Source organism: Lucilia cuprina, chromosome 3 (genome assembly GCF_022045245.1).
Source record: "Lucilia cuprina isolate Lc7/37 chromosome 3, ASM2204524v1, whole genome shotgun sequence".
Taxonomy (NCBI): Eukaryota; Metazoa; Arthropoda; class Insecta; order Diptera; family Calliphoridae; genus Lucilia; species Lucilia cuprina.
In genome coordinates this window covers 31,876,278-31,888,777 of record NC_060951.1, presented here as the reverse complement: position 1 = coordinate 31,888,777, position 12,500 = coordinate 31,876,278, and the positions used below count along the sequence as shown (strand labels likewise).

Below are 12,500 nucleotides of genomic sequence, written 5' to 3'. Positions count from 1 at the left end.
TATGAAATTTTCAGAGGTTGTCTCAGATTTTTGCTCATATCTCCGTTATTTACCGACCAATTTTGCTGATTTTAAATAGCGATCTTCTCGAAAGCATGTCTAATAGAATTATTGAAGATTCGGATCTCGCCGATATTTGGGGTCCTCTAAAAACTGATTTTAACAGACAGGCAGACAGACGGACATGGCTTAATCGCTATCTATAAGGATCCAGAATATATATACTTTATAGGGTCGGAAAATTATATTATAGAAATTACAAACGGAATGACAAACTTATATATACCCTTCCCACGAAGGTGAAGGGTATAAAAAGGGGGAACTGAAACTGTTCAGAAACTCAGCATCCTGAACGTAATTCCTAAGAATCATCCAATCAGTGTTAGTCAGGAATGTTATTTCCGGAATAACATCACTTCCAAGATATTTGAAACTAACTTCGACGAATGCCTGACATGTTCTACATGCTCTGGTCACCTCATAGGATTTTCGTGGTTCTACCCACTGTTTCATTATTCCAAGAAATCTTATGGGATTCTCTAACACATATTTTTAGTTCAGCTAACTCACTAGCTAACATGTTTGTTATACCCGTCATCACTTTAGTGGGGAGAGTATATTGGGTTTGTGCAGATGTTTGTAACGCACAATAATATTGGTACCAATCGGCTTAGAATCATTATCTGAATCGATGTAGCTATGTCCATCCGTTCGTCTGTCCGTGTAAACCATTTTTGTTTCAGGGACAAAGCCTATTGAAAATAGTTAACATCGGTCCATTATTTCACCTAGCCCCCATACAACTGAACCACCAAATAGGCCTTGTAAACCTTGTCGCAATTTTGGAGATAATTTAATGAAATTTGACACATGATCTTCTATGGTTAATATATGTTAATATACTCATATCTCAACTAAAAGCTGCATAACCAAGTTCTATACCAGATATGATGACCCTAACGAATTCTATTATAATAATTCCTCATATGACCCTAGCTCTTATGAAAAGCCCCCATAATGGCCGGCCTAGCCCGACTATAATTTCCTACTTGTTTTTATATCAATATGTTTTTATACCCACCATCAATAATTGATATTGTCATTCTGTTTCTGACACATCGCAATATTGGTCTGAGTACACATTAAATTTCAAAACGGTCTAGCCATGTCCGTCCATTCGTGCGTCTGTTTAAAGAGACCACGCGGCAAGAGCTAGACATTTGAAATTTTGCATAAGTATTCTCTCGATTTTTATATACCCTACACCATATAGTGGGGAGGGTATTTTACGTTTGTGCTGATGTTTGTAACATACAAAAATATTGGTCCAATACCTACATTAAAGTATACCGATCGATTCAGAATCATTTTTTGAGTCGATTAAGACATGTCCGTCCGTCCGTCTGTCCGTCTGTCCGGCTGTCTATCTGTCCATGTAAACCTTGTGCGCAAGGTACAGGCCGCAATTTTCAATATAATTTGCTGAAATTTGGACCAAACTTGTTTTTTGGTACAGGGACGAAGCCTATTGAAAATGGTTGCAATCGGTCCATTATTTCACATAGTCCCTATACAACCGTACCTCCCGATTTGAACTTTTTATGCCATAATTACGTCAAATATTCTACTATCTCGCCAAAAATTGGCACAAAAAAGTTTTATATAAGTATACATTTTTTTCATAGGGATCGGCCCTTATTTGACCCTAGCCCCCATACAAATCACCTTCAAAAAATGTCTTAAAAGCCAAAAATTGACTTGTAACCATTTGTATCTCAATGAAACTCAACAAAACTAACTGTTAATTAAAAATATATCCTTTTCCCAAATTTACCGAGGATCGGCCTATAATTGACCTATTTAAAGCCTCAATTAAAAATTTTTAGTTTTTTATCAATAAATTGCTTAAATATTTTGGAATTATGGTAATATTCAACATAAAAGTTTCTTTATAAAAAAATAACAATTTTAAAAATATACTGCCCTACTTGTTTCTAAATCGTTTGGTGTTGAAAATATGCAATATCGGTCTACGTTTTCGTATAGCTCCCATACAAGTGGGCTTCCAAAAAACAGCTTAAACGGTTATAACTTTTTAAGAAGTACGAGTATAGTGATGAAATTCGACATAAATAAATTTCATAAACAAAATTTTAGAGAAATAGCATCTAAGGATTATCATCAGCAATTTATGTACTCTTGTGTTTATATTGTTTAAGATTCGCAAAATTAAAAACATAAAATCAGCTACAGTTTCTTAAAAACACGTCTCTGATGTTTCCTGTTTTCCACATTTGCCGAACATTAAAAAACTTATATTTATTCTATTTAATCATTTAGCATTTATTATAATAAATTAATCCATAACAATTCCTCACCTCACAGGGGTTTGTTTTGGGATTGTGATACAAAAAAACAAAAAAAAAACTTAAACTATAATTCAAACTGCAACATCTGGTAAAAAGGCAATGAAATAAATACCACTATTACAATAAAAAGCGGTGTGAGAACAAAAAAAGTATCCTTGTACATTTTAAAGTTTATATTTTCAATTTAAATCAACACTCTTTTTTTCCAACATTTTCCATCCAACACAGCTATTAAGTATCAAATTGAAAATACAAAAAAAATATCCACGATAAACATAAAACGCCATATTTGCCAGCAGACACTTAAAATAATTCTTTTCACAAAAACAGTGTCTCACTTGGCAGGGAGATGATGGACTTGTAACATATAAATGCTTACATTTCTCTATAGAGGTTTGTGTTGTTTAAGATACTCATTATAATGATTATATTTTAAATGAGTTTGCTGGCTTCCTTTTTTCCTTTACCTAAGGACTGCATCTACATGTATGTAAGTACATTATACAACTGTCAATGACATTAGTTTTTTTTTATATCCTTATTGACTTGAAGAAAGCAAAAAACATGACCCTTTTCCCAAAAGGTCTTACATACGTTTGGGTTCAGAAATAAACTATACATTTATGGGTTTTCGAATTTGTACATAACAAAAGTACATCTTATTTATGAACTGTGTTTCTGTATATGCTAAAGAAATAAGATGGAAAAGAGTATAGCAATTGGTTTTTTTTTTCGTTTTGGTTGCCATAAGTCCAGCTTATATGTATACTTAAGTGTCCTTTTTATATTTTTACTGTAAATACACGTTTTTGGTGGGAAATAAAAGTAATCACATATTTCACTTAATTTTGCTGTATCTCTTATAGTTAAAAGTTATAAAAGTTATCACAGATTTCTTATAGCTTTCTCGGTTTTAGTTGGAAATAAAAGTGATCACAGATTTCGCTTGTTTTCGGTGTATCTCTTATAGTTTTCGAGAAAAACCAACTTTTCTGCTTTCACTCAAAATTTTGGTTTTTAGTGGAAAATAATAGTGATCACAGATTTCACTTGTTTTTGCTGTATCTCTTATAGTTTTCGAGAAAAAAGGACTTTTATGTTTTCACTCAAAATATTAGTATTTAGTGGGAAATAAATGTGATCACAGATTTCGCTTGTTTTTGTATTTAGTGGGAAATAAAAGTGATCACAGATTTCTCTTGTTTTTGTATTTAGTGGGAAATAAAAGTGATCACAGATTTCCCTTGTTTTTGCTTATAGTTTTCGAGAAAAACGGACTTTTATGTTTTCACTCAAAATATTGGTATTTAGTGGGAAATAAAAGTGATCACGGATTTCGCTTGTTTTTGCTGTATCTCTTATAGTTTTCGAGAAAAACGGACTTTTATGTTTTCTCTCAAAATATTGGTATTTAGTGGGAAATAAAAGTGATTTGCTGTATGTCTTATAGTTTTCGAGAAAAACGGACTTTTATGTTTTCACTCAAAATATTGGTTTTTAGTGGGAAATAAAAGTGATCACAGATTTCACTTGTTTTTGCTGTATCTCTTATAGTTTTCGAGAAAAACGGACTTTTATGTTTTTACTCAAAATAAGTGATCACATTTTTCGCTTGTTTTTGCTGTATCTCTTAAAGTTTTCGAGAAAACGGACTTTTATGTTTTCACTCAAAATATTGTTTTTTTGTAGGAAGTGATCACAGATTTCACTTGTTTTTGCTGTATCTCTTATAGTTTTCGAGAAAATCGGACCTTTATGTTTTCACTCAAAATATTGGTTTTTAGTGGGAAATAAAAGTGATCACAGATTTCCATTATTTTTGCTGTGTCTCTTCTAGTTTTCGAGAAAAACGAACTTTTATGTTTTCACTCAAAATAATGGTTTTTAGTGGGAAATAAAAGTGATCACAGATTTCTCTTGTTTTTGCTGTATCTCTTATAGTTTTCGAGAAAAACGGACTTTTGTGTTTTCACTCAAAATATCAATATTAGTGGGAAATAAAAGTGATCACAGATTTCGCTTGTTTTTGCTGTATCTCTTATAGTTTTCGACAAAAACGGACTTTTATGTTTTCATTCAAAATATTGGTTTTAGTGAGAAATAAAAGTGATCACAGATTTCGCTTGTTTTTGCTGTATCTCTTATAGTTTTCGAGAAAAACGGACTTTAATGTTTTCACTCAAAATATTGGTTTTTAGTGGAAAATAAAAGTGATCACATATTTCCATTGTTTTTGCTGTATCTCTTATAGTTTTCGAGAAAAACGGACTTTTATGTTTTCACTCAAAATATCGGTTTTTAGTGGGAAATAAAAGTGATCACAGATTTCGCTTGTTTTTGCAGTATCTCTTATAGTTTTCGAGAAAAACGGACTTTTATGTTTTCACTCAAAATATTGGTATTTAGTGGGAAATAAAAGTGATCACAGATTTCACTTGTTTTTGCTGTATCTCTTACAGTTTTCGAGAAAAACGTATTTTTGTGTTTTCACTCAAAATATCAATTTTAGTGGGAAATAAAAGTGATCACAGATTTCACTTGTTTTTGCTGTATCTCTTATAGTTTTCGAGAAAAACGGACTTTTGTATTTTCACTCAAAATAGTTCCGTTGTTTTTGCTGTATCTCTTATAGTTTTCGAGAAAAACGAACTTTTATGTTTTCACTCAAAATATTGGTATTTAGTGGGAAATAAAAGTGATCACAGATTTCGCTTGTTTTTGCTATATCTCTTATAGTTTTCGAGAAAAACGGACTTTTATGTTTTCACTCAAAATATCAATATTAGTGGGAAATAAAAGTGATCACAGATTTCGCTTGTTTTTGCTGTATCTCTTATAGTTTTCGAGAAAAACGGACTTTTATGTTTTCACTCAAAATATCGGTTTTTAGTGGGAAATAAAAGTGATCACAGATTTCGCTTGTTTTTGCTGTATCTCTTATAGTTTTCGAGAAAAACGGACTTTTATGTTTTCACTCAAAATATCGGTTTTTAGTGGGAAATAAAAGTGATCACAGATTTCCCTTGTTTTTGGTTATAGTTTTCGAGAAAAACGGTCTTTTATGTTTTCACTCAAAATATTGGTATTTAGTGGGAAATAAAAGTGATCACAGATTTCGCTTGTTTTTGCTATATCTCTTATAGTTTTTGAGAAAAACGGACTTTTATTTTTTCACTAAAAATATCAATTTTAGTGGGAAATAAATCTCTCACAGTTTTCGGGAAAAACGGACTTTTATGTTTTTACTGTATCTCTTATAGTTTTCGAGACTTTTATGTTTTCACTCAAAATATTGGCTTTTAGTGGAATATAAAAGTGATCACAGAATTCACTTGTTTTTGCTGTATCTCAATTTTAGTGGGAAATAAAAGTGATCACAGATTTCGCTTGTTTTTGCTGTATCTCTTATAGTTTTCAAGAAAAACGCACTTTTATGTTTTCACTCAAAATATCAATTTTAGTGGGAAATAAAAGTGATCACAGATTTCCATTGTTTTTGCTGTGTCTCTTCTAGTTTTCGAGAAAAACGAACTTTTATGTTTTCAGTCAAAATATTGGTTTTTAGTGGGAAATAAAAGTGATCACAGATTTCGCTTGTTTTTGCTGTATCTCTTATAGTTTTCGAGAAAAACGGACTTTAAGTTTTCACTCAAAATATCGGTTTTTAGTGGAGAATAAAAGTGATCACATATTTCCATTGTTTTTGCTGTATCTCTTGTAGTTTTCGAGAAAAACGGACTTTTATGTTTTCACTTAAGATATCAATATTAGTGGGAAATAAAAGTGATCACAGATTTTCCTTGTTTTTTCTGTATCTCTTATAGTTTTCGGGAAAAACGAACTTTTATGTTTTCACTCAAAATATTGGTTTTTAATGGGAAATAAAAATGATCACAGATTTCGCTTGTTTTTGCTGTATCTCTTATAGTTTTCGATAAAAACGGACTTTTATGTTTTCACTCAAAATATTGGTTTTTAGTGGGGAATAAAAGTGATCACAGATTTCCCTTGTTTTTGCTGTATTTCTTATAGTTTTCGAGAAAAACGGACTTTTATGTTTTCACTCAAAATATTGGTATTAAGTGGGAAATAAAAGTGATCAAAGATTTCGCTTGTTTTTGCTATATCTCTTATAGTTTTCGGGAAAAGCGGACTTTTATGTTTTCACTCAAAATATCAATATTAGTGGGAAATAAAAGTGATCACAGATTTCCCTTGTTTTTGCTGTATCTCTTATAGTTTTTGAGAAAAACGGACTTTTATGTTTTCACTCAAAATATCGGTTTTTAGTGGGAAATAAAAGTGATCACAGATTTCGCTTGTTTTTGCTGTATCTCTTATAGTTTTCGAGAAAAACGGACTTTTATGTTTTCACTCAAAATATCGGTTTTTAGTGGGAAATAAAAGTGATCACAGATTTCCCTTGTTTTTGGTTATAGTTTTCGAGAAAAACGGTCTTTTATGTTTTCACTCAAAATATTGGTATTTAGTGGGAAATAAAAGTGATCACAGATTTCGCTTGTTTTTGCTATATCTCTTATAGTTTTTGAGAAAAACGGACTTTTATTTTTTCACTAAAAATATCAATTTTAGTGGGAAATAAATCTCTCACAGTTTTCGGGAAAAACGGACTTTTATGTTTTTACTGTATCTCTTATAGTTTTCGAGACTTTTATGTTTTCACTCAAAATATTGGCTTTTAGTGGAATATAAAAGTGATCACAGAATTCACTTGTTTTTGCTGTATCTCAATTTTAGTGGGAAATAAAAGTGATCACAGATTTCGCTTGTTTTTGCTGTATCTCTTATAGTTTTCAAGAAAAACGCACTTTTATGTTTTCACTCAAAATATCAATTTTAGTGGGAAATAAAAGTGATCACAGATTTCCATTGTTTTTGCTGTGTCTCTTCTAGTTTTCGAGAAAAACGAACTTTTATGTTTTCAGTCAAAATATTGGTTTTTAGTGGGAAATAAAAGTGATCACAGATTTCGCTTGTTTTTGCTGTATCTCTTATAGTTTTCGAGAAAAACGGACTTTAAAGTTTTCACTCAAAATATCGGTTTTTAGTGGAGAATAAAAGTGATCACATATTTCCATTGTTTTTGCTGTATCTCTTGTAGTTTTCGAGAAAAACGGACTTTTATGTTTTCACTTAAGATATCAATATTAGTGGGAAATAAAAGTGATCACAGATTTTCCTTGTTTTTTCTGTATCTCTTATAGTTTTCGGGAAAAACGAACTTTTATGTTTTCACTCAAAATATTGGTTTTTAATGGGAAATAAAAATGATCACAGATTTCGCTTGTTTTTGCTGTATCTCTTATAGTTTTCGATAAAAACGGACTTTTATGTTTTCACTCAAAATATTGGTTTTTAGTGGGGAATAAAAGTGATCACAGATTTCCCTTGTTTTTGCTGTATTTCTTATAGTTTTCGAGAAAAACGGACTTTTATGTTTTCACTCAAAATATTGGTATTAAGTGGGAAATAAAAGTGATCAAAGATTTCGCTTGTTTTTGCTATATCTCTTATAGTTTTCGGGAAAAACGAACTTTTAAGTTTTCACTCAAAATATTGGTTTTTAGTGGAAAGTAAAAGTGATCACAGATTTCCCTTGTTTTTGCTGTATCTCTTATAGTTTTTGAGAAAAACGGACTTTTATGTTTTCACTCAAAATATCAATATTAGTGGGAAATAAAAGTGATCACAGATTTCGCTTGTTTTTGCTGTATCTCTTATAGTTTTCGAGAAAAACGGACTTTTATGTTTTCACTCAAAATATTGGTTTTTAGTGGAAAATAAAAGTGATCACAGATTTCCCTTGTTTTTTCTGTATCTCTTATAGTTTTCGAGAAAAACGAACTTTTAAGTTTTCACTCAAAATATTGGTTTTTAGTGGGAAATAAAAGTGATCACAGATTTCGCTTGTTTTTGCTGTATCTCTTATAGTTTTCGAGAAAAACGGACTTTTATGTTTTCACTCAAAATATTGGTTTTTAGTGGAAAATAAAAGTGATCACAGATTTCGCCTGTTTTTGCTGTATCTCTTATAGTTTTCGAAAAAAACGGACTTTTATGTTTTCACTCAAAATATCAATATTAGTGGGAAATGAAAGTGATCACAGATTTCGCTTGTTTTTGCTGTATTTCTTATAGTTTTAGAGAAACGGACTTTTATGTTTTCACTCAAAATATCGAGAAAAACGGACTTTTATGTTTTCACTCAAAATATCGGTTTTTATTGGGAAATAAAAGTGATCACAGATTTCCTTTTTTTTTTTGCTGTATCTCGTATAGTTTTCGAGAAAAACGGTTTTTATTGGAAAATAAAAGTGATCACAGATTTTCCTTGTTTTTGCTGTATCTCTTATAGTTTTCGAGAATAACGGACTTTTATGTTTTCACTCAAAATATTGGTTTTTTATAATATTGCTTTTAGTGGTTTTCAAAATATCGGTTTTTAGTGGGAAAAAAGTGATCACAGATTTCCCTTGTTTTTTCTGTATCTCTTATAGTTTTCGAGAAAGACGTACTTTTATGTTTTCATTCAAAATATCAATTTTAGTGGGAAATAAAAGTGATCACAGATTTCCTTTGTTTTTGCTGTATTTCTTATAGTTTTCGAGAGAAACGGACTTTTATGTTTTCACTCAAAATATCGAGAAAAACGGACTTTTATGTTTTCACTCTAAATATTGGTTTTTAATGGGAAATAAAAGTGATCACAGATTTCGCTTGTTTTTGCTGTATCTCTTATAGTTTTCGAGAAAAACGAAGTTTTATGTTTTCACTCAAAATATCAATTTTAGTGGGAAATAAAAGTGATCACAGATTTCGCTTGTTTTTGCTGTATCTCTTATAGTTTTCGAGAAAAACGGACTTTTATGTTTTCACTCAAAATATTGATTTTTAGTCGAAAATAAAAGTGATCACAGATTTCGCTTGTTTTTGCTGTATCTCTTAAAACTTTCGAGAAAAACGGACTTTTATGTTTTCACTCAAAATATCGGTTTTTAATGGGAAATAAAAGTGATCACAGATTTCCCTTGTTTTTGCTGTATCTCTTATAGTTTGCGAGAAAAACGAACCTTTATGTTTTCACTCAAAATATTGTTTTTCAGTGGGAAATAAAAGTGATCACAGATTTCGCTTGTTTTTGCTGTATCTCTTATAGTTTTCGAGAAAAACGGACTTTAATGTTTTTACTTAAAATATTGGTTTTTAGTGGAAAATAAAAGTGATCACAGATTTCGCTTATTTTTGCTGTATCTCTTATAGTTTTCAAGAAAAAAGTACTTTTATGATTTCACTCAAAATATCAATTTTAGTGGGAAATGAAAGTGATCACAGATTTCGAGAGAAACGGACTTTTATGTTTTCACTCAAAATATCGAGAAAAACGGACTTTTATGTTTTCACTCAAAATATCGGTTTTTAGTGGGAAATAAAAGTGATCACAGATTTCCCATGTTTTTGCTGGTTTTCGAGAAAACCGGACTTTTATGTTTTCACTCAAAATATTGGTTTTTAGTGGTAAATAAAAGTGATCACCGATTTCGCTTTTTTTTGCTGTATCTCATATAGTTTTCGAGAAAAACGGACTTTTATGTTTTCACTCAAAATATCGGTTTTTAGTGGAAAATAAAAGTGATCACAGATTTCGCTTGTTTTTGCTGTATCTCTTATAGTTTTTGAGAAAAACGGGCTTTTATGTTTTCACTCAAAATTTTAGTGGGAAGTAAAAGTGATTACAGATTTCCCTTGTTTTTGCTGTATCTCTTATAGTTTTCGAGAAAAACGAACTTTTATGTTTTCACTCAAAATATTGGTTTTTAGTCGAAATTAAAAGTGATTACAGATTTCGCTTTTTTTTGCTGTATCTCTTAAAGTTTTCGAGAAAAACGGACTTTTATGTTTTCACTCAAAATATCGGTTTTTAGTGGGAAATAAAAGTGATCACATTTTTCGCTTGTTTTTGCTGTATCTCTTATATATTTCGAGAAAAACGGACTTTTATGTTTTCACTCAAAATATTGGTTTTTAGTGGGAAACGAACTTTTATGTTTTCATTCAAAATATCAATTTTAGTGGGAAATAAAAGTGATCACAGATTTCGCTTGTTTTTGTTGTATCTCTTATAGTTTTCGAGAAAAACGAACGAAATAAAAGTGATCACAGATTTCCCTTGTTTTTGCAGTATCTCTTATAGTTTTCGAGAAAAACGGACTTTTGTGTTTTTAGTTAAAATATCTGTTTTAATATTCGTTTGCAATTCTTTCATAACTAATTTTTTGTGTAATTTATAGATTTTTAACATGCGATTTGTACTGTTTTCATTTACAATAATATATTTGCAATGAAATATTTAAATTTTTTAAAGACTATTTTCTTGTAATCATTTTTTTTTGCATGTGTTGTAAAATCTATTCAAATATACAATTTTACTACTTTCATTTTACCCCTTCTTTATTTACTTATTGTTATTGCTGTTCAATCATTTTTTGTTTGCGGCATTATATTGGTGTACCATATAATTTGGAACATGCCACAAAAGTTAAAGGATTTAATACAAAACATATTCGTTAGATTGACTTATGTAGTCTTTAAATTTTACAATACAAAGTTTATTGAGACAAGGTGAAAAAAGTGAAAAAAAAGATTATAACAAAATAATAATAACAACAAAATTATCGAAATAAATCTATAAAATGCAAGTTATATTGAACAGCTTGTAGTCTTGTTATTTATTTTCAGTCATTTTCTGAAGGGGAATTTGTATGGGGGCTAGGGTCAAATGAGGCCCGATCTCTATAAAAATTAGTATTGTAATTTATTGTTCTATAAAACTAATTTCTGTTGACATTATAAAACATTTAGCGTAATTGTGAGCCTAAAGGCCCGATTCTAGGGGTACGGTTGTATGTGGGCTAGGAGAAATAATTCACCGATTTCAATAGCGTTCCTGAACCAAAAGAAGAGTATGTTCATCAAATTATCTTGAAAATTGCGGCCTGCAGCGTGCGCACAAGGTTTACATGGACACACAGACAGACGGACGGACAGAAGGACAGACGGACAGATGAACATAGTGAAATCGACACAGAATGTGATTCTGAGCGCAGAATTCCGGTGGGGGGGGGGTTGTAAATGAACACCCATCTTTGTGACATTTTACGGAGAGATTTTAGTTAAAAAAAAACTTGTTGAATTTCATTGTTATATTTTTACGTAATTTTCTGAATGGTATATTCCGCTTGAAGTCAGTAATGATGACTAACTAGTTTATTGATTTCGTATAGTTTTTCCACAGAAAAATACTTTACAATCAATACAATTTTATAAATAAAAGCACTGAATTGACTCTACTGATTATTACTTTATGTTTGGTGAAATAAATACAACACTGAATTTTATTCACCTCAGTAAAACACAACTTTAGGAATAAACACACCATTTCTTTACAGCTTGGTTGTTGCCTTAGATAAATTCATAAACTATGCGGTAGCAACAAAACTAACATTGAACACATCGCTGTCAACAAGCAGAGTGGCGCAGTGGAAGCGTGCTGGGCCCATAACCCAGAGGTCCGAGGATCGAAACCTTGCTCTGCTAACGACTGAAGTTCGAAAAAGCCGGTCATCTATTTTTTTTTTAATTCTTCACCTTAGTAATATTAATAATTCCTAAATATATATCGAAGTCAGTTAAGTTATATCCGTCGATGCACAACTATCTAAAACTCAATTTTTAGGGTATAAATTGATTGAAGGTTGATGGTGTTTCATTTAGATCTATTATAACTCTTTGATGAGTAGACGTGGTGTACCGTAAAATGCATAAAAATCATTACAGTTTAAAAAAAAATTATCCCCAAGTGGGACTCGAACTCGAGCCTAAAAAATTACTCGATTTGTAGTATTCATTGAAAAGTATGTTAATAGGTAAGTGTTTACAATTGCAGGTCTTTACCAAGTTTTTTCTAGGAAAAATATTCAAACATATAGTGTACAATTATCCTAATGTAGACTAGACTGTAGACTAGACTATAGACTAGACTATAGACTAGACTATAGACTAGACTATAGACTAGACTATAGACTAGACTATAGACTAGACTATAGACTAGAC

The 12,500-nt window shown here is 30.8% G+C and overlaps 1 non-coding gene across 1 annotated transcript; it reads left to right on the top strand.

Annotated features, from left to right (window-relative positions):
- Window positions 1-11,912: 11,912 nt before the first annotated feature.
- Trnam-cau lies at window positions 11,913-11,984 on the top strand. Its single transcript has one exon. It is a non-coding gene; the product is annotated as a tRNA-Met (tRNA).
- Window positions 11,985-12,500: the final 516 nt, after the last annotated feature.